General features: G+C 39.2%; 1 long non-coding RNA gene across 1 annotated transcript; it reads right to left on the reverse strand.

Annotated features, from left to right (window-relative positions):
- On the reverse strand, nt 1–27,865 carry LOC125630950 (uncharacterized). Its single transcript, XR_007354830.1, has 3 exons — nt 27,841–27,865; nt 11,159–11,243; nt 1–41 (listed from the first exon to the last, which is right to left on the reverse strand). It is a non-coding gene; the product is annotated as an uncharacterized LOC125630950 (long non-coding RNA).

Here is a 27,865-nt window from a genome sequence, read left to right on the forward strand (position 1 = left end):
TTTCCCCTTTGATCAGAGCTTCAGTCACTTGGTGATGGTGTCTATAGATGGAAGTGGAAGAGAGAAGAAGAGCATGGCAAATGTATCTCCTTTTTATCATGTTCTTTCTTCCCTCTTGGCTTTGCCTCCCACCCACTTCAGATTCAGGTGAGCATACCTCATCGTAGTCCCAAACTGACCAAAGAACGGAGTGTGTGGGGGGGTTTGACTCACTCAAGAGTTCAACAGATTCTTTGTTGTTGCCTAGCCAAGTGTCCTTTATTCCTGTGAGGCTGGGCTGGGTTTGTCCCATACATGCCCTGATAAGGTGTGAACTGCCCCCTTCTCTTGGAGAGTTTTTGCCTGGGCTTGTTTTAAGCCATGAGGACACAATTTCAGCCTCATAACTATATACATGAAATTACAACCTATAACAATGCTCAGTGCATCATGAGCCTTCCAAAGACACCCAACATGACAAACTTTGCATTGGATACCACACAATCATATTATAAGGATGAACATGGGGTGCAGGGTGTTCCCCCGAGGTACAGAATGTCACAGAGGGCCATCTGTGCAGGCTGATGTGTAAGGGACAAAGCCATGATTTTGTATTCTCTCAGCCCCCTTTTGGCCACCATGTGCATGGCCACCATATATACACAGCTCCATGTGTGACATTTTATGCATATTGTGCAATACATTATTAGCATGCTTGTAAATTGTTTGATAACTTTCAGATAACCATACACTTCCTTTTTTTAAAAGTGTGTGCTGGTCACGCTGAAGAAAAGCAGAGAGGCAGTAGTGACAAGTCACTGGGTTTGTTCACAGGATTCCCCAGAGTGGTTGGAACAGGTATGGGAAAGTAGGACTTTATTCCTTGCAGCCCTCAGTGTGACAAAGCTCTGTCCTTGTCTCCGTGGGTCCCACATTTCCTGGCAGATTTTGCTAGCCTCAGAGGCTCACTGTGACCCTCCACATAACCCTTCTCTCTCTAGAGACAAGGGTCACAGTCTGCTGAGCCATTTTCATCATAAGCCAGCAAGGGAGGTGAGGAGAAGTTATCCTCTCTTGCACAGTCTCTGTTGTCTCCCAGCCTCAGTGATTAATCGGGGGGGGGCAAAAGGGGGAGCCCGGGCCCACCCTCTACTCTGGGCTCCAACCCAGGGACCCTAATAGTGTCAGCTATGGTAGCTGACCTTTTAGAAACATGACACATACAATTCCCTGGGCTACTTCCCCACAGCAGCCCCCACTTCCTCAGGCTCCACTTCACCCTTACCTCAGGGCCTCCTTCCTTGTGCCTGATATGGTGTGTACTGTTCAGTCTCTCCAGCAACACGACTTCCTCCTACAGCTCCTGACATCCACACCCACCAGACTAACTGGGAGGCTTTTAACTAGTTTCAGCCAGTCCCTGATTGGCTTCAGGTGTCCCAATCAACATAGTGTTCTCCCTGCCTTCTGGAAAGTTCTTAATTAACCCCAGGTGTCTTAATTGACCTGGAGCAGCTGCCATTTAACTTATCCTGGTCCTAGGGATTTATTTAGCCTGCAGCTAATATATCTATCTCCCACTACTTTTCTATAGCCATCTGGCCTTGCCCTGTCACATCAGAAACAGGTTCAGAGTACGTGAGGAACCAGTAGCAGCATGGGGAAGCTAGGAAGCCTCAGAAGAGTGTAGTTGTTGGCCAGGAGAGAGCCTGGGGATTATTGGAGTGAATCCGGGGAAAGGGGTTACTACAGGGTGGCATTAAACTCATTAGCCTGTTCCATCATTAACTTCTGATGCCACACTGCTACCCTGTTAGTGCCTACTTTCATGCTAGGCTCTGCTCCCACCTTCTTTCTCTGGGCTTCTGTTTCCCCTGTCCCCACAACAACTGCTGCTCCTCCTAGTTCTTCTTTAGCTCCTGGCTCTTGTCCCTTCTTCCCATCACAATCTCTCTGCCCATCTCTGTGGGGCACTGATGACAATACCTCTGCTTCCTTTGCTGTCTGCTGCTGCTTGTGTAGGCTGAGAACCAGCAAGGGTAGCAGAAAGCAGCAGAGGGTGTGTGCTCAACTTGCCCCACTGTTGTGATTAGCAAGATGCTCCTCTTTGCCCAGAGTCCAGCTGAGGCAGGTCTGAGGAGAGGCATGAGGGGAAAGCCTGAATGCATGAGCATCATATGAGATATTTGACACTTGGCAGATCTGCACGTACACACAAGGGATCCTAGATAGCATTCAGCATGTCCCACATTGCTGAAAAGAGGAAGTATGATTGATATGTAGTAGACACACTTTATTCAACCCATTGAGTCTCATTCTGAGGATCCTGACCTACCCGGCTGAAGACATCATACACATGCCATATGTTAGTACAACTGATATAGAAATGATTTTTTGCTTTCCACGAGATTCCCTCAGAGAAGATATTGAGCAGTGCGGGGTTTGTGGCATTTCCCCATCATTCTTGGCTGGAGCCTGATGCACCAAGTCATTTTCTCAATGCAATCTCCTTTGATTGGATTTCCACGCTAATTATGTTTTCATTCTTCAGCTCCCTATATTTTTATTGGTACTTTTATTGCATGACAAACATATCTGCTCATGCTGTTTTAATTCTGTATTGTATCCACCGTCACAGAATTCAGATGATGGGTTTTGACTGTATGCTAGATTAAATTTTCACATTTGATTCTGTGTGTCATTGGGACCACACAAAATGCCAGCAAGATAAGAGGAAAAATTGAGCTGTTCCTTAAGGACAGACAGGATATTTTTCATTATCTGATAATGGTCCTTGTGCTAGCTTTCTCTTGAGCTAATGTAATCAGCTTAACCTATGGCATTCTAGTCAATATTTATGTTTAGGAAATTCGTGCAAAGAATTCAGGATAAGGAGGAATAGTTTGGGTCTATAGCTTTGCAAGGTTTGTGACAAACTAATGGAGAGTCTAAGGGAGCAAAAAACTAAGAATGATCTTTGGTAGTAATGTGGGAGTCTTTCACATATTTCCCCCCCAAAGATATTCTCTGTATTGCATTTTGGCCAAGCAAGGAAAGAACTATTACAATCATGCATATTGCAAATCCAGCAGTATTTCTGAGACCTGGTTCTCTATACATTATTTTAATCTGAAATGTTTTGGGAAGAATGTTAGCTTTATGTATGACTCCTTTAACCTTCTCAAGAGCACTCATTGATGGCATTAAATGTAAACAGTGTGAAAAGAATAATAGTACATAGGTGCTGTTTCCTTAAAGGACCAAAATGAGAAAGGATAGATTAGTATAAACTGTGTTCTATAATTATGGATTTAGACTGTCAGTTTTTGTGCAAGCTCCTTTATGAACTGTACTTATGGACCAGGTACAACTGCATTTCCCATGCTAGAGCTCCCCCATGTTTCTTGCAGAGCACAAATCACCCCAAAGGAAATGAGGTGGAGAGAAACAATGGGATCTATGACACTGTGCACTGGGAGGGTCAGTCTGAAACAGGCCTTGGTGGACAGTCACCAGCTGACCGAGCTAAGCTGCTTTAAACTCTGACAGAGCTGCAGCAAATGTGAAACTGACCAGAGAAATCAGGAAACTGAGATTAGCCCCTGATTGCTTTTGCCCCCCAACTTGATGCAGCAGAGAATCTAGGCTAGAAATTTTGTGAGATAATCATCATTGGAGAATGTCAGCGCAGCACAGCTTCTCCAGCATATCTTGGAAAAGGAATTATCTATAGCAGGGATGACAAGCTCATTCAGAGGAGAGGGCTGGATTCCATATTTAATTGTGGTTAGTGGGGCAGGATATAAATTCAGGACTTCATGCGCCCCTTGTCCAGAGCACCTATCCCTCTGATGTCAGGAGGAGTTTTGCAAATATACCAAGAGGAGAATTCTGACTTTATATAAAACTAAAGTTATTTATTCTGTATCTTGTTACATTCATGATCATGTACTTCCGCAGGCCACTACTACTTCTATCCTGTGTTTCCCTTCCTTTGTCTATTTCTCTCCCTCTTTTCATGTCTCTTATGTTCTTCCCTTTTCATTTCTTTCCCAATACCCACCACTTGAGAGTTTCACTTTCACCTTATTTTCTCTTCTGTGTGCTAAAATAATCAGCAGTGACATATCCAGTGGTGACACTGAAGGGGACAGGGGAATTCACCCTCTTGAATCATTTTTCCAGGCTACCTGCAGACTTAGGCAAACATTATGAGTGAAACCCTTGAAGACAACGGTAGTTTTGTATACTTTATAGTCATTTCTTCTCTGTGAGATTATCTTTGCTGCCTCAAGGGTTAAAAACATACTTCTTTAAAAATGAAAGTTTATGTTTTTCTCACTCTGATTATGTAATCCAGACAATATAGATATGGCACACAGGCCTGTTTCATCTGCTCAGATGGTTATTTAACAACAGTCTATTGTATTCAGTTTCCTAAGAGTTGCATTCACCAGTGTAAAGAGTTGTATATTCACTTTTTAGTGTTATAAAGAGTTATAGTATGCTTGCTTTTCTCTCCTCTTCCCACTGCTGTCCCATATCTCCACTGCTTTTTTAAAAAAAGTAATAGCGAGTGATTTATTAATTCCCCTAAAGTACAAGTATGGACAGAAAAGTGATATTGTGGGGTTTAAGTTCAGCTCTAGCACTTCTGTGAACATTCTTCTGAGATGAGACCTTATACTTGAAAGTGCTCATCCTCAGCCAATCAATCACTTATCTGGCACCACATGTCCATTTGTCCCGAATCCAGGATACTCCTGGAATCATACTCTGTGTGTTAGCTTCATCTTTCTCTAATCATGATGACATCTCACCCAGGGCATAAACTGCACAGATCCTATGCCCTTAGACAGTAAGGATAACTATTTAATATCACCTTTACACCTAAAAAAAATGAAACAAATACCAATCAAAACAGCAAAACTTAAAACTCAGTACGTGGAATTATGGGTAAACAAGATGGAAATGGAGCTGGCCAGACACAGCTTTTTCCCCTTCTCCCTAGTACAGAGAGCTCCATCCTTTTAGATCTTCTGGCCGTGACACTTGTACACAGTTTGAACACAACTCGGAGTCATAATTGGTTTACATAAAACAGTCATTGATCAATTCTGAATACCAAATGAGTATGTAATAATTGTCGTCTGTAAATGTTTAAGGAGAAATGTTGACCTGCTTGAAGTCAATAGGAGTTTTGCCATTGACTTCAATAAGGGCCAACATTTCACCACAAGTGAAAAAGAAAAATGTCTAAATTCACTAAATAAGTTGGATAATTCTGGAGTAGGTTTTAATTGCCAAATTTAATTGATTAAATTATAATTCTAATGTTTCAATGACTGATACATAAGAGAGCATTGTGGAATCTAATGAATAAATAGGAGGAAGAACAGGGAACAAAGGAAGGTAATTAGTCTTAGAAAAAAATAAAATAAAATAAAATTAAGAACACACCACAGTACAGATGAGCCATGTAAAGTCTGAGAGAGAGAGAGAGAGCTTTTTCAGGCAGCATCAGTTTTATGAACCAGTTATGAGTGTCTTCAGGCAACAAAACAAAGACATTAATATTAGCAGAGTAGTGTAGGAGTGTTTACACTTGTCCAAAAAGAATGCTGAGATTGCTTTCAGTCTCTGCCATACAATTGTCATTTGAAGGAACAAGAAAGGCTAGGCAACTGAGAACATCAGAGTTAAAATCCATTTTAAAAGAACATTATCTTCATTAAGATAAAAGATGAAAACAACACAAGCAAATTTTGCTTGGTCAGGAGGATACGTCTAACTGAAAAACAAAATCAGCTGAATCAAAATTAACAGCATCTGCTATGGGACACATTCTGCTGTGTTCTACCAGTCTCATTCAGAGCTCAGTCTTGCAAAATGCTGAGCACTGTGGCCCTGATCTAGCAAAGCATTTAATCACATGCTTAATTTTAAGCATGTGTGTAGTCAATAGGGCACTTCGGTGGGACTACTCATGCTTAAAGTTAAGCATATGTCTAAGTGTTTTTCTGGATCAGGGCCAGAGTGGCCAGCACCTTCCAGCATCAAGCCTTATTATCATTGGAGAGGCAGCATAGTCCAAATGAAAGGGTACTGGACTGTAATATAGGAGACCAGTAGTAATTCTATTCCTACCTGTACCAATGAACTGCTGTGTGAACTTCGGACCATCATTTCACTGCTCTGTGCCTCATTTTTTCTCCCACCCTCATCTATTTAGGCTGTAAACTCTTCAGATGGACCATTTCTTAATCTGGGTTTGCACAGCACCTAGCACAAGGGGATCTGAACTAAACTGGGGCCTTTATGTGCTACTGTAACACAAGTAAACAACACTTTCATTGATTGCACTTGAATTACTCCAGATTTACAGGTATGTAACATAGCATAATTCGACTCTCTGGGCTTGATTTTCATATGTTCTGAGCATCCACAACTTCACTGAAGCCAAAGGGAATTACAAGTGCTCAGCGCTTCTAAAAAGCAATCCCTTTTATGTCTCTATGACATTTTTTGGGGTGGGGGTGTTGTTTCCAAGGAGAGTAGTATTGCCTAGTGGCAATACTCCAGGCTATGTCACCCACTGGCGAAAGTCAGTGGTCACCTTGCCTAGCCGCTAGAGTCAGTGGCACTGCTGTTCAATAGTGAGAGGCTTTGGCTGCCTCGCCTAGCCATTAGAGCCAGTGCCAACTGTGACGGACAGCGAGAGTCAGTTACTAAGGGTAGAGGGAACCCAGGCCTACCCTGCTCCACCTGGTTCCAACCCTGGGCCATTCAAAATAATGGTCCAATTACATGGCCGAAGGGCAAGCACCTTTACACCTATTCCCTGGGTCACTTCCTACCTCTACTTCTGTTCCAACAGGTCACACTCCAGAGCGTCTTCCCCTATCAGTAGTGACTCATCATCCTGAGCCCCACGACTGAAGGGCTGGAAGTGGCTTGACTGTGAGGCCCAGTGACTTCTCTGCAGGACACTGCAGCACCCAATAGCTCTCCAGTTCAGTCTACCCAGACTGAGCTAAGTTGCTCCTTTTAGAACTCTCCCTCCCCGGGAGCATTCTCAGCAAGGGCGAGGGGGCATGGCTTCCTGTGTCCAGAGCAAATCCTTAACCCTCACCTCACCAGTGTGAGGTTGGTACACTCTGTCACCATCATCTAGGCTTCCTCCCCAGGCACCTAGTTTAAGTCAGTACTGACTTCATTTATTATGCTAAGTTATAAATAAAATATAAAATCCTTTCAAACTGATAACTGGGTAGCAGCAAAATATAATTTTTAACAGATCTATTTCTTAAAGAGGTATTAATTTCAGAGGTCCCCTGGGTTCTTATGAAATATATTTAAGTCTAATACATGGAGAATGTATTCATTATCAGATTGCCTTTCTGTTGCTTTCCCTCTTTTAGCCATGAGAGATTTATGCATTTAACAAGTCTATTTCTTTCCCAATTATTCATTTATGAATGCTTCAGTGTAGTCCGATATACTCTGGTTTCTTGCACAGAAAGTACATCTTTTTAAATAGTTCCTTTCTTTAAAATCAATTCATTTGGGTGGGTCCCACTCTGGCAGAGTATATTACTATTATTAGACTAATGACAATGCCATAGGCACAGCCTCCTGCTTCCACCCGCCATGCATAGCTATACCAGGAAAAATAAGCAAAGCACTTGAAGGCTTTCAGACGGCCCCATGATTCTTGTGAAGCCACAGAAGTGTGAAACAATACAGTGCATTGTTTATTCTCCAATCTGTACCTGCTGGTTTATTAACTGACCCTCCTGGAATGTAACTGAACAATGACATATGCAATATGTGGCCACTAGGACCATTCTGTCAAAGCTAAACAAAACACAACCCAACTGCAGCAGCTAAGCAACTTACATCATCATGCTGAGTTCCCTTTTATTTAGACCTGATGTATTATATCCATTGGGAATTCTTCAAAAGGCTGCCTATGTGTTAGCAAGAAGCCAGGAGACAAAGTGGATGTTCAATTTTCATCGTCCATCTGTTGTTTAAGATGGTTATTGAGGAAACAAATGTTCTACAATTTTAAGTCAAGTAAAGCTACTGCCTCTCTGGTACAGGATTTACATCTCTTTACATAAAAAAATGCAATGCACATTTAAAAGGATACGACATGCGATTGCAGGACCCAGAAGAAAAGGCCAAGCTCTTTAAACACATACAGATTCAGAATGAGTAAACATTTGGCAGAGATGAATATGGGTTGGCAGCATAATTTGAGCCATATTTCAAGGACTAAATTGGAACCTTATTTCTGCAGGGAAAATGCAATGATTACAGTAAAGATCCTGAAAATCAGTTACAAAATGGGGGGGGGGGGATTACAGTGTACTACATATATTGAAAACATATTAAGGTTTTCTAAAGCCTCCTTTGTCTTCCTACCACAGCTCTTCTTCCCACATAGCCTCTCACAGAAGGAAGGAGGATGAGGGTATTTCAATGAAGAATACAAACAAAAGGAACCCAAGTTATCCTCTTGTGTCTGACCAAACAGAGTAAAGCACCTGGTTTATGTGTGTGGGAGGCACTATTTCTGTGATACTGCTGAGACCAGGATGTTCTCAAACGTTCTATTTTGCATAATTCTCTGGGAAGCTTATTTTCACATTATATACTATAAAAGTAAAATACCGTAGATTCTTTTCTTCAATATGTCATACTTCTTTCTCCATATAATTAAAGTGGGTGTGTAATTAAGTACTACCTATTGCTCATCTGTATCCATGTTCTGTTTTTTTTTTCCTTTTAAGTACTTACCTTTAATGAGTAATCTAACCCATTAATTTGAATTGAGCAGTTTATTTTCATTTTAATGTATGTTGTAATTCAATTTTACTGATAACTACTTGTTGCGCTCTTTCAACTATATGGATCAAAAATTGCTTTGCAAAAGCCAGTTGTCATTGGTACTAATGTGCATATCTCTTGATTAGACTAATCAGTGAGCTTTCAGTTGTAAGGATCACATCAGGAACGACTGCTTTCATTTTTCAAAGGAAGAAAGAATTCCATGCCTGACGGAGAATATCTTATTGCCCTTATATAAATCCATGGTATGCCCACAACTTGAATACTGCGTACAGATGTGGTCCCTTCATCTCAAAAAAGATATACTGGCATTAGAAAAGGTTCAGAAAAGGGCAACTAAAATGATTAGCGATTTTAGAATGGGTCCCATATGAGAAGAGATTAAAAAGGCTAGGACTTTTCAGCTTGGAAAAGAGGAGACTAAGAGGGGATATGATAGAGGTATATAAAATCATGAGTGGTGTGGAGAAAGTGAATAAGGAAAAGTTATTTACTTGTTCCCATAATATAAGAACTAGGGGCTACCAAATGAAATTAATGGGCAGCAGGTTTAAACAAATAAAAGGAAGTTCTTCTTCACTCAGCGCACAGTCAACCTGTGGAACTCCTTGCCTGAGGAGGTTGTGAAGGCTAGGACTGTAACAGGTTTAAAAAAGAACTGGATGAATTCTTGGAGGTTAAGTCAATTAATGGCTATTAGCCAGAATGGGTAAGGAATGGTGTCCCTAGCCTCTGTCAGAGGGTGGAGCTGGATGGCAGTAGAGAGATCACTTGATCATTACCTGTTAGGTTCACTCCCTCTGGGGCACCTGGCATTCAGTAGACAGAATACTGGGCTGGATGGACCTTTGGTCTGACTTAGTATGGCCATTCTTATGTTCTTATGAGTGTAGTTCAACTGAAAGTAAAGTTTGTTACAACATGTGGGGGTGCTATTTAGTGCCAATTATATCTTAATTGACCTATCTGCACATTGAAATGCCTAGTAGATGGAGATTTTCTCTTTTATGCTCACACCTGATTTGGGAACCACACTTTTATCTTATTTAAAATGGACCTGTTTGTTTAGGCATAATGATTAAATAGGGCTATACATATGGATTCTTATACCAGAATTTCACCATACTACATTTTTATAGTTGCATGTTCGTAAATATTACTTACAATAGGATCATTTTACTTCAAGAACATCTGTAGCTTTTTAATTATATGCATGACATAACAGAACTGGGAGGCTAGACTGATTAATAACAAAGATTATCAGGGTATAGTTGGCAATTAAAAATGAATCAGGCTTGAAAATGAATTCAGCCAAGGATTCTGCAATGTATGTGAATATTATTTTCAAAACTTTTTTTTTAATCACAAACATTTAGGAAACCCACAACTTTTGAGCCTTGTGGCTTATATTGTCTGATTAGATGATATACAGACATATTCTATGGTGGCTTGCCGCCCATGCAACCTCACTGATATCAACAAATTTTGCATGGGGTTTCAGTCGGTATAGAATTTGGCGTTTAGCTATTAAAATAACCAATATACCAAACCTGCTGCCCCAAATTACGAAAGTGATTGGTAATTTATCGGTTCAAAAAGTCCTCAAAACTGATGGCTTTAAAACAAACATCTGTAATACTCTCAAAATTAGCTCAGTCTGTTCCTGAGGTGCATACTAAATACCCTTATGGATCATGCAGGAGGCCACTTGAGAGTTAAGTACACTTCAGATATGTTTTTCATACTTTCCACCCACAGAGTAAATTTCTTCTTAAGCTGAAGCAACTTCATTGCAACCTTTGTAAGTTTGAACCCATACAATATTCCAAGTATTGCGATTTTCTCTTTATTTTATATAATTTATTAGGGGTGAGAAAATCTGAATATTATTTACATTGCAGTGGATATAAATACAGGTGCTCCAGAGCAAAGACTGAGCGTGGAAGTTTGAGGATTCATAATACTTTTTGCCTTGAGAATCGAGCTCTGCATCACATGAATGATACATGAGAAGGAATATTGTAATGTAGTTCTGAAAGGTACTGCACTATGTCCATATTCTGTTTAATTAGTGTAGATTAGGGTCTTCCAATTTATTTCTTTATATAATTATTCTCTTTTTTCACATGATTATATTTAAAAGGACTATAACTAGGAATAATGGCATGACATTAAGAAAGGGGAAATTTAGGATGACTGTCAGGAAAACCTTCCTGACATAGAATCTATTAAATTTTGGAAGTCTCTCTCTTGGGAAATGGCAGAAACTCTTTATCTTGTGACATTCAAAACTTGAAACTTGACAAAGCACTATAAAACTCACCAGTACTGTGAGGAACAGACTTGCATTGGCAAAGAGATGGAATGGATCCTTCAAATGGGTTATCCCATCTCTATCTTCCATGCTTCTATAAAGAAAAAAAACAAAACGTTATCCCTGTGAAAAACAGTCACAATTTTCCATTTTGGTGAATGAACAGCCTAGTTTTTAGTCCAACTAATAAAAGGCTTACTGATTTTCAGATTTAGTCATTCACCAAGCAGCATTATGCATGCTTTGCTGCAACATTTCTATCTCTACCATTCTATGGGGAAAAATTTTGAGATCCCCAATAATATATTGTTTACATAGAAACATAGTATTTGCCATTGGAAAAAAACATTGGTCCACTGAGTTCAATATCTTGCCTCTGGCCATATTCAATAACATCATGCTTCAAAGGAAGGGGTGGTGGTGTCAATGAACGCAGCCAATGTTTAGTCCAATACACCGTAGAAAAGATTCCAACCTAACAGCTGAGATGATCTGCTTATATTTTTAACCATGAAACTTAATTACCCTTCTCTTAACATGCACAAGTATCAGTGATAAAACAAATCATAGAAATATCCTGCTCTTTTGTAAATCCAAATACACATATGCATTTGACTTTATAATCTTCTCTGACAGTAAATTCCATAGTCTGTGTACACACTATGTGGAAAAATATATATTTTTTTTTATTTGATCTAAATGTATCTTCCATTAACAGTAAGGACAGAGAAATAACACAATGGAATTTCGAGAGATTAGAAACATGGGCAGAAAAATAAAGTGATATATTTGACTTGATAAAGAAGCAACTAAATACATCTCCAAAAATATAATCCAACACATAGATATTTAGTTGGAAGCAAATCTTGGAAAGAAGTGAGCTGAGGTTGATAGTGGACAGCAAACAGACATGATTTCACAATGTGTTATGGTCCTAAAATAGTCCAGTGCAATTTTAGACTGCAAATACAAAGACAGCATATCATACATTAGAGAAGTAACAGTCCCTGTATGATTCTAATGTCTCTAATGGATATTTTATCAATGATTAGGGGGCTGGAAGGACTGACTTAGGAGGAAAGAATGAAAGCTAAAGACAATGGGTCAAATCTTCAGCTGCTGTACCTGAGCATAGTGCCAATGATTTCAATGATGCTGTGCCCATTTATGCCAGTTGTTGATTTAGACAGTATGCATTTCTTGGCTAATGGAGGGATGTGAAAACAGTCAACAAATTACTGAACATTATAAATGCTAGGAGAGATGGGGAAATGGCCATGTGGTTAAGATCATTGCATGGGACTTAAGAGAATTTGGTTCAATTTCCAGCTCTATCACAGACTGCCTGTGAGGCTTTAGACAAGTCATGTAATTCCTCTGTGACTCAGTTTCCTATCTGTAAAATAGGCACAGTTATACTTCTCTCTTGTCTATTTAGACTGTAAATTCTTTGCAGCAGGAAATCTGTCTTACTATCTATGTGTAAAATGGGGCCTTCATCTCAGCATGACTACCATGAAAGTAATAATCAGAGAGAGAAGAATTTTTTAGGGATCTCCAACAAATTTAATTAGGAGGAAATGTGCTAAATTAAGAATGGGGAAAGGCAGAGGCTAAATATCAGAAATGATTCCCAAAGAATGAAGTGTGTTATAGGTGTGGGAAATGTACCTAGCCGCATTGCACATTTAAAACTAAATTGTAGAGTGCACCAGGAAATGTGCTATAGAGAATAACCTTGCATTGTTGGGAATGGACTAGATGACCCAAGAGGTCTTTTCTATCTCTCTGTTAAATGCTAAACCAGTAAGCTACTTATATCCCATTCCCTGAAGAGTATGGCCTCCTATATTATCCATTTAGAAAAATTATTACAGTCTTTAAAGCAAATTTATTTCCACACGTCTTTAAAAACCACAAACAAACATTTTACAAATACTGGAAGGCAAAGTTGTAATTTCAGTTTTGATAAGCCTCTGAATTTCTCCAGGCTTAGTTGGAAACTATACAAATTTATTTGAACTTTGCTCTCTTAGGGCCTTCTTGTTTTCTTACAGCCTTTCCCCAGCCTCTCCACCCAAACAAATCATCCTTTTTTGTCCTATTCCTTTCTTTGGTTGTTCCTCAAGTCCTTTTCTGTGATCCTCTTTATGGGTTTACAGAATAAACAGCTTAAGATGGTTCTCACATCAGGCTCTTATTTTGTTGAGCTGTGGCCAAGCTACTCTATTCAAAGCTAGTATATTTTGGAGCTTCCACAAATCAGAACAACCCCTTATGTATCATTCCCATCCTAGGGAGGGTTTAGAATTCATAGGATTAGAAAACAGCATATAATGCAACCTAGCATCCACTGACAAACCAGCTTAGACCCAGCAAAGGTAGAAGGTGTGGGAGGTTGCAGAGAAGAAAAAATAGCAGCCCTCTTATTTTAAACCCATTCCCACCTCCTCCAGGACAACTTTACTAATGTCCCAGATGTTCACCACAAGTGGAATTTGCAAAGTGAAATGCATCCAATTTGTAAATCCAGAGTAGATTTTTTTCCCCCTAAGACTCATACTCTAGTTCAAACAGCAATTAATTCAGGGAAGTCCTATGGCCTCTGTTATACGGGAGGCCAGACTAGGTGATCAGAATGTTCCTTCTGGCCTTACAATCTGTGAATGCACTGAATTGATCTGGGGCAATCATTCTCCTCTATAGATGGAGCTTCAGAGTTTCATGGAAAGTTCGTCCCAGAGCTTTTTCCCTCCAACATTCCTAATCTTTAAAATCAATGCAAGTGAAGTTTGGACAGCCTCTTATTTTTTCTTAACCATCTCACTGACTCCTAAATGTGAAAAAAAATGACAGAACAAAATTAGAAGTCTTAAAAAGGAAATGATTATTCTCTTTTCCATCAGCTGTCAGCAGTTAATTTTTATATCTTGCTTCATCTGATCAGTCTGTTGCACCACACAAGTGACAACTGCAAGACAACACAGTGACCTTCTCACTTAGTGACAACACCTGCCTCCTGCTTGCCTTATGTCAGTAGTCCCTTTCAAAGTCAAAGGGGCTTCTCTCACATGGGCAAGGTGAACAGCATTTGACCTCTATCTATGTTGAGATATCCAGCCAACAAACACAAGTTTTACTTCAATGAGATTTTTCAAAGCCACCTGAGGGATTTGGATGCCCAGTTCCCATTAAAATTAAATCCACCAGGCAGCTTTGAAACTCTCAGCCTACAGGCATAAAAAAAGAAGTGGATGGTGCACCCAGGGAGTATCAAGAATAAGCCATATGCCACCTCTGTAGGAGCTCCTGAAGTTCAGCAGGCTCACAGCTTTCCATTGACATATATTTCAAGGGAAGTCTAAATCTTTTTATGATTCTGAAAATTGAGCTTTAATGTTAAGCTTCATTGAATACAAATTAGCTCTGCTTACTGACCATTACAAGTATGTTATTTATTCCAGCTGCAGTCATTTTCTTCAGAAGCACATTTTCATTGGCGCTAAAGCACCCTCTCTTGAGGTGATCAAGTAGAGCAGATTAAAATTAGACAGGTGAAATTCATCCTTGTGCAGAGGGAGAGTACAAGGCATGTGCACCATTTAAGTCTCAGTTGAGAGCATGGGCTTTTACCCACAGTGAATTGCAATTTTTTTGTTTTTTTTTTTCTTGAATATAAATGAAGTGAGGAAATGGCCTCTCCAAATCCCAGTCCCAAGATTCAGTGTGCAATTATCTCCATCATTCAGAAACAAAAGATACAGGAGGTAGTGCCAGGCATTAGGTTTTGCGGTACCAGTGATTTTGTGGGGAAGCTGATGGTGGCTGGTTCTCTTTTCCCATGTAAAGATCAAAGAATTTTGGTCCTAAGCATTAATTCTTCACTTAATAACACAAATAAACAAAAAAAACATTGAACCAAAACAATAGAAATCAGCATGAGAATTTTTGCAACCTGCATTGCAATACTAATGACTTTTCATCAGTCTCAGTCAGATATTATGAAGCATGCTTCCAGAATTCATTTTGGCTACATTTGGTAACACATAAAAATTAACAAAAAAATAACTGATTATTTAAGAGTCAGATTTTAAAATTAACCCACCCTCCTCCAAGATCCCCCATTCCACAAACAATTCCTTCCCAAGCCCCCTTTCTCTCCCCAAGATTTTATCTCTTAACTCAAATTTCAAAATTAGGGTTAAACCGAAAAAAAAGAGAAAGCCACACACTAATTGACAAGAATAAGAAAGAAATGTGGTCAATGACTTTGCCTAATCATCACCTGGCAAGTTATTCCATAATCGTCCATTATGAAATAACTGGTGTTGACAGAAATAGTACGGCTGGTGCTGACAGTAATAAGATACTGGACTAGATGGACCACTAGCCTGATCTATTATGGCAATTTCTGTAGTCCTTTGTTCCCATGAATGGGGATGTTACTACCAACATGAAAGTTAATTAGGATATAACTATATGGCAATTTAGTGCATGGAAAGCCAGGTGTAAATCTACAGTTCTCTACCACCATGAGCACTAAATGGCTGTGGGGACCCTACTGCTATGCACTATAAGCAGTAGATCAAAGTGCACTATGGAACTTTTAGGACATGGTAGCATGGTCTACACTCAAGCTGTTTGAAAATTAACACACCATTATAAAATTCTTCGCAGTTAGAAAATTCTCAAAACACAGTTCTGCCAGATGTTAGATCAACAGTGTGTAGAAGACATTTTAAAACTGGACGAGGTGGGGGAAGCGTCCTGTTTTGCTATCCACTCTACCCCTCCCTACACAAATCCTCTGCTTAACCCAAGGCACCCCTAGGGGGCCGCTAAGATGTTCACTTCTTGTGGACCTTGGGAAGTCTGCAGGAACTGGGTCTTTCTGGGGCCCAGTCCTATTTAAAATTTTGAGATACTTCTCAAGGATTCTGGAAACCTTAATAAAAACTTAGTGGGATCCTTCATGACCACTGAGAACATTAAGCTCAGTAGACCCCAAGGAGTGTATTTGGGTTTGTCTAAATATTTCAAAACATCAATTTTGCTTCACAAATACATGACTAAGTCACACAAGATACAGATGCCTTATGGTGCCCGAGGTTCACACTTGTAGGATGGTAGGATATAGGTTTTGCAACGCTTATATTGACCAAGAGAAAATAATTTCAAATAACCATATAGGCCAGATGTTCATAAAAGAGCTTGGCACAGTTAGTCTCTAAATGAAGTCAACAATTTCACCATTGTTCTCTTAATGGAATTCACTTACCTAAAGATAACTAAACTGAATACCCAGACTCCCTTAAGGTGAATTGAAAAATAAAATAAAACAAAATAAGGCAATGTTTTCTAAATCAATCTACATTGACGTCTACGTTGTAGCAACTGTATCTGGGCACAGTTAAGGTTGCGGCTATTGGACTGTAAATCCATGGCTTGCTGTGGAAATACAATCTTAACTTCAGAATTTTCTGGATTCCTATTTTTAGCCAACTTTCCTGAAAGGTAAGATGTACTCAAAACATCAGTATGTGACTCCTGTCCCTCAGCTTTATCCTAGCCAATAAATAAATAAATAAATAAATGGGGGGGAAAGGGGAAAATTGTATCCATGTTGCTCCCACGGGTAATCCACAAACAGCTGATTCTTGTACCGATATTGTATTTTATCTTTATAATATTTTAGCATGAATAAACAATAATAGGAGAAACAGAGCTGTTGTATTTGCTAGGTCCTTTGTGTCTCATTAGGCAGAATAATGCATTTCATGCTGTTGACCTTATGACTTAAATCATGTTTTCATTATTTTCAAGCAGCTTGTTTCTGTTATGTGCTTGGGGTGAAGAAATAGGGTTTGTGTGTTAATCACTGCTTTCTTCTCGTCAATGTTATTTTTCCCCTCCAGCCCATTAAAATATAACAGTTATGTACTTTACACAACAAAAACCGTTATTTCTTCTTATTGATTTTTTTTTTAATTTAGACTTGCAAGCTAAGCATTTGAATCTTGCTGAAGTTTAAATAAATGATGACCGATGTCCACTTTGATTTTGTCTTGAATAGGTAAACAAATATCCAGAGGACACTACTAACAGTTCACAAACAATATTGTAATATATAGAGCTGAGTAGGAAGGGTTTTCCCATCCCTGAAAATGTTTAAGATAAAAAAAAATCCATCCCAGATCAGGACAAAAAGTTTAAATCTTGAAAATTTTCATCAACAGGAAAAAAATGGATTGGGTCAACTGAAACACTTTGAAATGTTTTGTTCAATTTTGACCTTAAAATAGGATTTTTACTATAAATTAACTTGAATTTTGAAATTAAAAGTAATTCTTTTTAAAAAAAACACACTAATAGAACTTTTTATTGAGGAAATTTCAAAACAGACCATTTTGACTGTTTCAAACTTTTTTTCCCTCAAAAAAATTCAAAAATTGGAAATTTGATAAAATCAACTGGTTATATTTCTGGATCCAGCAGAGAAGGAGACAGATATGGAGGGAACTGACAAACACAGCTGTCTGCTGTGCTTGCTTTATAATTATAGCAGCAAAACTGAAACTAACAAAATTTAGGCTTTGCACTGAGGAGGGAGGAGTGCTCAAACACTTGAAGGAACAGACATCACACATCCTTGTACACAAACCGTTTTGATTTTGACAAATGAGTATTTCCTAGTGGAAAAAACATTTTGTCAAAAAATTCCCAGCCAGATCTAGTAATATACAGAAAGTAACAAAAAAAGATGAAATGTCAATTGTAAAATATATTTGTACCAAATTCTTAAAATGCCAGTTTCATGAGAGGAATTCTGTGTAAAACAATAACTTTTAACTAGTAGTTAAGATAGCCCCTGATTCCACAAATATTTTCACACTTTAGTAACTTTACAGTAACTGCAGAGGATGTAAGGAGATTTCCATACCTAACCCATTCTTTTTAGATGACAAATCTGAGGAATTGTCCCAGACTGAGGTGTAGATAGAGAAGGTTTTGGAACAAATTGATAAATTAAACTGTAATAAGTTTCCAGGATCAGATCATATTCACCCAAGAGTTCTGAAGGAACTCAAATATGAAATTGCAGAACTACTAACTGTGGTATGTAACCAATTACTTAAATCAGCCTCTGTGCCAGATGACAGGCAACTAGCTGATTTGATGCTGATTTTTAAGAAAGACTCCAGAGGCGATCCTGGCAATTACAGGCCAGTAAGCCTAACTTCAGTGCCAGGCAAACTGGCTGAAACTATAGTTTAGAACAGAATTATCAAACACATAGATGAACACGGTATGTTGGGAAGAGTCAACATAGCTTTTGTAAAGATAAATCATACCTCACCAATCTATTAGAATTCTTTGAGTGTGTCAACAAACATGTGGACCAAGGTGATCCAGTCAATGCACTATACAAGGACTTTCAGAAAGCCTTTGACAAGGTCCCTCATCAAAGGCTCTTAAGTAAAGTAAGCTTGGGAGAAAAGAAGGAAGGTCCTCTCATGGATCAGTAACTGGTTAAAAGGTAGGAAACAATGGGTAGAATAAATGGTAAGTTTTCATAATGGAACAAGATAAACAGAAGGGTCCTCCAAGGATCTGTACTCGGACCAGCACTTTTCAACATATTCATAAATTATTTTGGAAAAGGGGGTAAACAGTGAGGTGTCAAAGTTTGCAGATGAGTCAAAATCACTCAAGACAGTTAAGTCCAAAGCTGACTGCAAAGGAATCTCACAAAACTGGGTGACTGGGCAAGAAAATGGCAGATGAAATTGAATGGTGATAAATACAAAGTAATGCATTTTGTAAAACATAGTCCCAGCTATACATTAAACATGATGGGGTCTAATTTAGCTGTTACAACTCAAGAAGATCTTGGAGTTATCAAGAAAATTCTCTGAAGAAGTCTGCTCAATGTGCAGCAGCAGTCAAAACAAGTTAACAAAGTTAGGAACCATTAGGGAAGGGATAGATAATAAGAAAGAAAATATCCTAATGTCATTTATAAATCCATGGTACACCCACATCTTGAATTCTGTGTGCAGTTCTGGTCATCCCATTTCAAAATAGCTATATTAGAATTGGGAAAAATATAGCGAAGGGCAGCAAATGTGATTGGGGTAAGGAACAGCTCCATATGAGGACAGATTTTAAAAATCTGGGACTGTTTCCTTGGAAAAGAGATGACTGAGATGGGATATGATAAAGGTCTATAAAAACCTGCATGGTGTTTAGAAAGTGAATAAGGAAGTGTCATTTATCCCTTCAGATATAACAGAAACCCAGGGTCACCCAATGAAATTAATAGGCAACATATTTAAAACAAGCAAAAATAAATACTTCTTCACACAACTCATAGTCAACCTGTGCAACTTTTTTTGTCATGGGATGTTATGAACAACAAAAATATGGGTGGGTTAAAAAAAAGAATCAAACATTTTCATGGAGAATAGCTCCATCAATGATTATTAGCCAAGACAGTCAAGAAAAGAACCCCATGCTTGGGGTGTCCATAAACCTTTGACTGCTCGAAGCTGGGGCTGGATGACAAGGAATGAATCACTTGATCAGTTGCCATGTTCTGCTCACCTCTGAAGCATCTGGCATTGGCCATGACCGGAGAGAGGACGTTGGGCTAGATGGACTGGTCTTACCAGTATGTCCAATCTTATGTTCTTACACAGATGGGAAATCCCACTGAACTCCCTTCACATGAATAAAATTAAAAGGGTGCATATTTGCATTCTTCCTTTATAATGGGGGATGCTGTTAGCAGTGCCAATTCAGAAAAGCATTAAATATGTGCTTAAGTCCATCCTTATTCAGCAAAACAGCTAGGCACATTTTTCAGTCCCATTGAAGTCAATGGGACATAAGCACATGGATAAGTGTTTTGCTTAATAGGGCCAGATTGCTGAATCAGGTGTGGAACTAGACATTTTACCATCATTTAAAAAAAGGGAAACAAAAATTTTAAACTGCATTACTGTGTATTAAATTATAAACAAACTACCAAACCATTTAACTCTTCTGGATTTTAAAACTAACGGGATACAGTAGCATTGAACAAAAATACTGAATTATGAATACAACAGTGACACTTTTATTTTTGGAAGAGGAGAATATTTTATTAATAGTTTGTCATTCCTCAGCTGCAGTGAAGCAGTGTAGGTCCATTGAATTTAGTTTTGCTCCATCTTGAAAAAAATAATGGAAATAGGCTGATTCACTCTTGTGGAGGATGTGACCCATCATTATACATTTTATATCCCATGAGATTATGTAATAAAAAAAACCTTCTTACTGATCTAGGGGTGAGTGTGGGGGGGAGATGTGTTTGAATTTTTCAAAAAATAAAATGTATTTTGTCATTTCCTCAACATTCTCTACAAAAACTGAAAATTCAGAAAATTGGAAACATCATTATGCTATCAAAGATTTTTGTGGTTTTGTTTTTGTCTGTCATTTCCATAGTCATGCTTCTTGTTTTACCTCAAACAAGGAAGTTCAGGGGCAAAAAATTAGGGAGAAAATATTTCAGACATATACACACAAGGAGCTAGATTCACAAAAAGATTTTGGCACCTACTTGCCACTTTAGGTACCTAAATCTCAGGAGCAGGCCCCATTGGGAATCACAAAATCTTCCCACTCAGCTTTCCCCAGACCTGTTTGCACCTAAACTCACTTGGCACCTAATTTTTTTTCAGTAAAACTTCCCTAGGTGCCTATGTTTCCACCTCAGTCCAAATGAACTGCAGGGCTCACTCCCATAACCATGCTCAGATGTCACCTCCCAGATTCGGCCACTATAGATTAGTGTACACAAAACAACCTGAGGGAATGAAGGCAGACATCCTCCCTTATAAATTTTAGCCCACTGGTTAGGAAACTGACCTGGGATGTAGGTGGTCCCAGGTTCAAGTCCCCCCCTCTACCTGAGGAGGCAGAAGTATTGGAACTGGTATCTGCCATCTGAGGTGAGGGTCCTAAACACTGGTCTAGCAGATATTATGATAGAGAGTTCTCTCAGTCTCTCCTCTTGAAACTGTTCCACTACAAATAGTAAGTCATTAGAGTAGGTGGACTGGATCCTGGGTCTCTACCTACCCAGGGAGTGCTCTAACCACCAGACAACACAGTCACTCTCTCTTCCACTTGAATACCAGACCAATAAATCTTTTGTTATTTATCCACAGTTGAACACCTCCCTCCCCACCCCTGCAAAACACAGCATAGTCACCTAACACCAATAAAGGGTTTGCAGCTGAGAATCCCAAGTAGAGGGAGATGCCCATCTGTCATAACCATACAGCTAAGGGTAGTCTAGAATTCCTCCTTACCTATAAGGGGTTAAGGAGCTCAAATAACCTGGTTGGCACCTGACCAGAAGGACCAATGAGGAAAGAAGATACTTTTAAATCTTGGGGGGGGGGGCGGCTTGTGTGTTCTCTTGGGAAGCAGAGAAGCATCACGCCAGAAAACTCTTTCTCCTATAAACCATCCTAAAAGTCTCTCATATTACAAAAATTCTAAGTAAAAGCCAGTCAAGGCATGTTAGATTATCTTTTGTTCTGCTTGTGAATTTTTCCTTTGCTGGAGGGAGGTTTATTCCTGTTTTTTGTAACTTTGAAACTAACCCTAGAGGAAGTTCTGATGTGTTTTTGAATCTTTTGTTACCCTGTAAAGTTATTTTCCATCCTGATTTTACAGAGGTGATTTTTACCTTTTTTTTTTTTTAAATAAAATCCTTCTTTTAAGAACCTGACTGATTTCTCTATTGTCCTAAGACCCAGAGGTTTGGGTCTGTGATCCCTTTTTAACTAATTGGTTAGGATGTTATTCTCAAGCCTCCCCAGGAAAGGGGGTGTAAGGGCTTGGGGGGAGGATATTTTGGGGGAATAGGAACTCCAAGTGGTCCTTTCCCTGATTCTTTGTTAAATCACTTGGTGGTGGCAGCATACCCTCCAAGGGCAAAGAATTTGTGCTTTGGGGAAGTTTTAACCTAAGATGGTAGAAATAAGCTTAGGGGGTCTTTCACATCTGTACCCTAGAGTTCAGAGTGGGGAGGGAACCCTGACACCATCTTTGAGAGAGGAGGCAGAGTGGGACTTAGCACCTCTGTCCCCCACCCCCCCACTAGCTTTGGACCTCCCCTGGCTAGCTTAGACAAGAAGCCTCCTATTGTACTGACTTTTGTGAATCTCATTCATTGACACCTATTTATCTCCCTTCACTGCATAGAGATCCGAGGCCAGTGGTGGGCAACCTGTGGCCAGTTAAGGTAATCTACTGGCGGGCCGCGAGACAGTGTTTACATTGACCATCCATAGGCATGGCTGCCTGCAGGTCCCAGTGGCCACAGTTTGCCGTTCCTGGCCAATGGGAGCTGCGGAAAGTGGCACGGGCTGCAAGGATGTGCTGGCCACCACCTCCCACAGCTCCCATTGGCCGGGAACAGTGAACTGTGGACACTGGGAGCAGCAGGCGGCGATGACTTTGGTCAATCAATGTAAATACTGTCTCGCGGTCCACCAGCGGATTGCCCGCTGGCCACAGGTTGTCCACCACTGTCCTAGGCACTGAAATCAAGTTGTGTGAATCCCAGTGATTTTTCTAGGTACCTAAAATGTTTCTTTGTGAATCTAACCTAAGCTGAAGTTTTTCTATATTTTATCTATTTCACCAGAACTGGTTCAGCCAGACCTAATTTCTATCTTCTACTGTTTAATATTCAAGACCTAGAACTAGAAAGGGGCTATTCTAATATAACTGATGTGTATTTAAGCAATGGTTCAATCATAGCATTTTTTTAAAAAAATGTAAAAATGACAGAACTCTTCTCCATTGAAAAAAAATCAGTTTAATCAAAATAAACATTTTACAGGAATGTGTTGATTTCAACAAATATTTTGAGAGAAAAAATTCAACAGGTTTTGTTTCTATAGTGTAAAATCATTGAGTTTTAATAGGGTAATTCTGATTCATTGTGTTTCAACTTTTATATTACATTCATATTAAATTTTATTGTAGTATATATTATGTATTAGTAATATATATTATTTAATAGACTATAAAAAAGTTAAAACAAAATGTATTTAAACAATGCTATAAAAACTAAAGTTTTTGTCACAATCAAAACCAGAATGTTTCAATGGTCCTGAATTTTTTTTTCTTTTTAGTTTCCATTTTGTGGGAAATTTCAGAAATTCAGCTTTTTGTTTGGAATTGAAACAAATGAATGTTTGGAATTTCCCATGGAATGGAAATTCTGGCTCCTAATCAGCTCGAGGTTCAATCCAAACTAGGGAAAAAACTAGCTTGAGGATCTCACAGGAATATACTTGTATTTACACTTGTATGAACAGTGTGGAATTGTATTTATTCGATATTCTTTTAATTTAAGCAAAAATGAATTTTAAGCAAAAAAAAAGAAATTCTCTTATTTACACTACAATCTTCCCATATAAAAATGTATGGCATCCTTTGGAGTCCTATAGCTGTCATATGTGAAGGGAGAGGTGCTTATGTTAAAGAACTGGGGAGGGAAGAAAATTGAATGTAACTGTCTCCACTGAGCCAGTAACTCTTTCAACCTCTCTCTAGAGGAAATTTAGCCTGGAGCAGTGAGTCAATATAACCACCTAAGTATAAACTCTTGACAGCTTATGTTGGAGATAAGTGGATCACAGGCCTCGTACTGGACTTTCACAGGGCTGAATGTCACCCAGTAGCCATACTAAGTGTTTTGAGAGACAGACCCTAAAAGGAGAACTCCAAACTCCATCTTGGTTGTGACCAAGGAAGGAGTTACACCATAATATGTGCTCACGTGTACAATAAGTCAACTTGAAAGAAAGTAAAATACATTGGAGATAACTCAGGCACCCCTGTTTTAAAGTATGCAACACTACTATCCAGGGTATGAAAACACCCCTTGGGAGCAATTACTCCTGTGATCACAAGCACAGAGAATTTCTGTAGAAGGCCTTGCTAAAAGGACAGGATGAATGCTAGTGTTAACTAAAACTTTGTGACAGACAAAGAAGACTGAGACACATGCCTGCTTTGAATTAAAATAATCACCAGCAACACACAAAGAATATAGCAATGCATACAAAATGCAAAGTAGATTATTGCTCAATCTGTGGTCTTTATTGGATTTTAAAAAAACCCACTGAAATGAGAATATATCAAACATTTACAAATGATGGAAATGTCCCACGGAACACACTGATTTAATATACTATGGATTTATGTCAGATTACAAGATTACTGGTAAAATGTGTGATCATAGTTAACAAGTTGTTGAAAAATGTACAAGTTCTTCACTGAATCCAAGGATGGTCCTCTTGGGTATCCCTCCCATTTGTGAGAAGAAGAGTCTGCCTCTTCTCACAAACAGAATTTGCTGCAAATCTTTTTTTTTTTCCCATGTGGAATATTATCTACAGTATTACACAGCAATAGAAATCAAGAAAGGTCCCAGTGATACATAAATGGATTTAGAAGTTGCACAGCATGCCACCTATGGAGACTAGCGTGTAGACTGCAAAATTGTAATAAGATTTCTTTTAAAAATACTCAAATCTTTGGCTAGATAATATAGTATAAAATGTACTCTTCCTTCCACTTTCTTCTCTGGGAAAAAAAATACCCCTTTTACATAAAGCACATAAAAGTCCTAGTAATCATTGTATATAACTCATTTAAGCCCTCAGACTGAGGCTTGGGTGTGCATGGTTCCTTGTGTAAGTCATCTACAGAAGGGTAAATTTCACCCTTGGGCCACAGTCCTTCATTGGATAGCATGGCCAACAGAGAGTACCCTGAAGTCAGTGGGGCTCCATGTGAGCATAAGTATCTGCCCATGTCACAAATCTGGTTGAGCTCCATCTATTGGCCACTTACTAGACTGCTGTTAGGGGATCCAAATACTGGCTCCCCTGAGTTGCTTGTTGGGACTGAGCAGAGTCTAGGCTCTGTTCTTGGCTTGGTCCTCTACGCATGCACTTCAGGTGAAGAACTAGTATCTTACACCTGGGCAATGGGGCTCTCCCAGGTCAAAGGGCTAGACTCAGAAACTAGAACTGTTTTGCCAAGCCTCCCTAGCAGATTTTGCAAAATTCCCAGAATCCATTTCAAGGTTTGAGTCTTCTGGTTTACAGTTTAATTCTTCATAGCACGTGATAGTGAAAGCCAACAACCACAGACAGATTCTAAAACACCATTGCTCTTTACTTAACAGCTCAAAGAAATACACAGATCTAGACAAAATAATAAACACATCTGTATGTATTCTGATGCCTTGTGTTTCTTGCCACTCTGGAGGGGGCTTGAGCACAGCCCTCTCGGGTGTGCAGAATCCTTCCTTGGAAGCTCATGGCTTCTCTTCCAAACCAAGGAGCTTTCTCTATCCCGACCAGCCTTCTCTGACCTCAGTTGGTTTTGATGTTAAACTGGAACCACTTCTTCCCCCACATAAACCTGTTCATCTCTTCCACTCTCCTGCCAAAAGCTGCTTCTTCCTATCTCAAGTTTATATGTCCCCATACCAACATAGGTTTCTTTTGTTCTACTGCAGGTGTTTTTCCACTCTCCACTTCACCAGCACCCTATAAACAAACTAGAGGAAATATTTTCATCTAGCTCAAGCCAACCTCCTTTGTATACCAATTGTTCAGTTCAGTCATTAAGGTTAACTGCTCTCCATTATACCTTTTCTGGTAAGTAAATGCTTTCAGTCCTGTCAGCAAATGGTGGATTCCACTTCCAAAAGAAACGTTCCATAATACAATTTAACAATGGTGTAACATCAACTGGAATTCATAAGCCATACAGACAGGTTACCCAAGCAATCACACTATGCAAATCCAGTTACTGGATCAGGGCCTTAGTTTGTAGAATCAAAGTTTTAGTAGATGTAGCAGGACTCTGATACTCCTCGTATATTCCTTTCACTGAAGAAGTGTTTTGAAAAATATTCACCAATATGAGCTCTGAAATATTCCAGACTGTAATAATTGTATTCTAGTTTAACTATTGCTGGGGTGGGGGGTGGATCTTCCATGCACTGCAGTCATGCTTATAATTTTTGGTGCATAGCCTTATCAAGCATATGAAAGGAGAGACAAGGATGCAAGAAGCCTTCTCTTCTTTTTTTGCCCCTCACAGTACCTGGATGCAATTACTGTGCCTGTGCTCTCTTGAAAAGAAAGCCTGCTCCTTAACAGCACAATCCAGGGATGCAAACCATGCCAAAGGGATGTGAGGAAGTGGGTTTTGGCCTATGTAGACTAGCCCATTGGGCTGGCCAGGTGCTCAGAGAGGATTCTATTGCACCATCTGAAAGTGCACTGGGCACATTGCCCTATGAACACGGCAGGTCAGGGAAGAATTCTTCTTGAGCACCTCACTCTTCATACTGCACCACTCTCATACAGGCCAAAATATGATAAAACCCTTGGCTGGTCCACTCCTTTTTATTTCTTAAGCAGACAGCTTTCAGGCCTAGTCTCAAAAAAGGACTTAGCATAACAAGCATGGTGCCCCTCTTTCCCTCCCCATTGTGTATAAATCAGATTGTATGTTGCATAAATTTACAGAGAAGCAGAGGAGGCCTTAGAAACAGTAAGTTTAGTTTGTCTAGAAATTGAAAGGTACCTATTAGAAAACTAAACTAAACCACAATGTACTATATATTGGTAAAAACAAATAGATTTGACATTAATACTTCCCATTCACCTTTATGACACAGTAGCTTATTCATGTTATTTATTTTACTATAGCTTAGTGATACCTTAGGGCATTTATTTAATATTGTTTCTAAAACTCTCCTGAAATATAACACAGTCATGTAGGTTCCAATGGGAGCGAGTTATTAATCTATGTGAATAAGGGTAGCAGAATCTGGACCTTAAGTGACTGGATTTCTTTTTTAAAATATAAAATCTTTTTATGGCAATGTCTTTCCCAATGAAGTTTTTGCTTTACTTTGGAACTGACTGGAGATAATGCATCAGATTAACCTTTTCATACATAATACCACAAAACAGTCACATAATTTGCTCATAATAAGCTCTTAAATGTTATGTAGCACATTTCTTCAATACAACTGAAGAAATGCATGTACACTGAATTGTTATACTTTTGCCCTCTCTCAATTTGAGTAGGAATTGTGATAAACAGTTTTTCATCAACATTTACTAATTTATCAAAATTGTGGAGTTTTTGACGAAGTTCCAACAGAACCCAAGGTAGGGTTCAATGGAAACCTGCCTGGTTTCCTGCCAGTTTGACTCCCTAGTTTCTGATAAATCTGCCTGCTGGAGTTTCAGGGTCTACAATTCTGGGGCAGCCCCTACATGCAGACTGCCTCAGAGTTGTGGATCTTGGAAGCCCTGTGGTCCACAACTCCAAGGAAGTCTGCCTGGTGGGCTGGTCCACGCTGGGATCTACCCCCTGTTGCAGAGAATTTTGAACATTTGGGGGCTTGTCCCAAATTGGAAAAAAAGACAAATTTCAGAAAATGGAACTTTTCCATGAAACAGAATTACCTCTCTTTGCTGTTAGGGTTTCCCCTTAATGATAAATTGTCATTCAGAGATAGTCGTAACGGTCTGGAAGGATCATATTATGCAAACATGCTGAAAAGACACGCTATTTGATGAACTAACCTGCTCCACTTCTATTGACAATTTG

The sequence above is a fragment of the Caretta caretta genome, chromosome 2 (genome assembly GCF_965140235.1).
Source record: "Caretta caretta isolate rCarCar2 chromosome 2, rCarCar1.hap1, whole genome shotgun sequence".
NCBI lineage: Eukaryota > Metazoa > Chordata > Testudines > Cheloniidae > Caretta > Caretta caretta.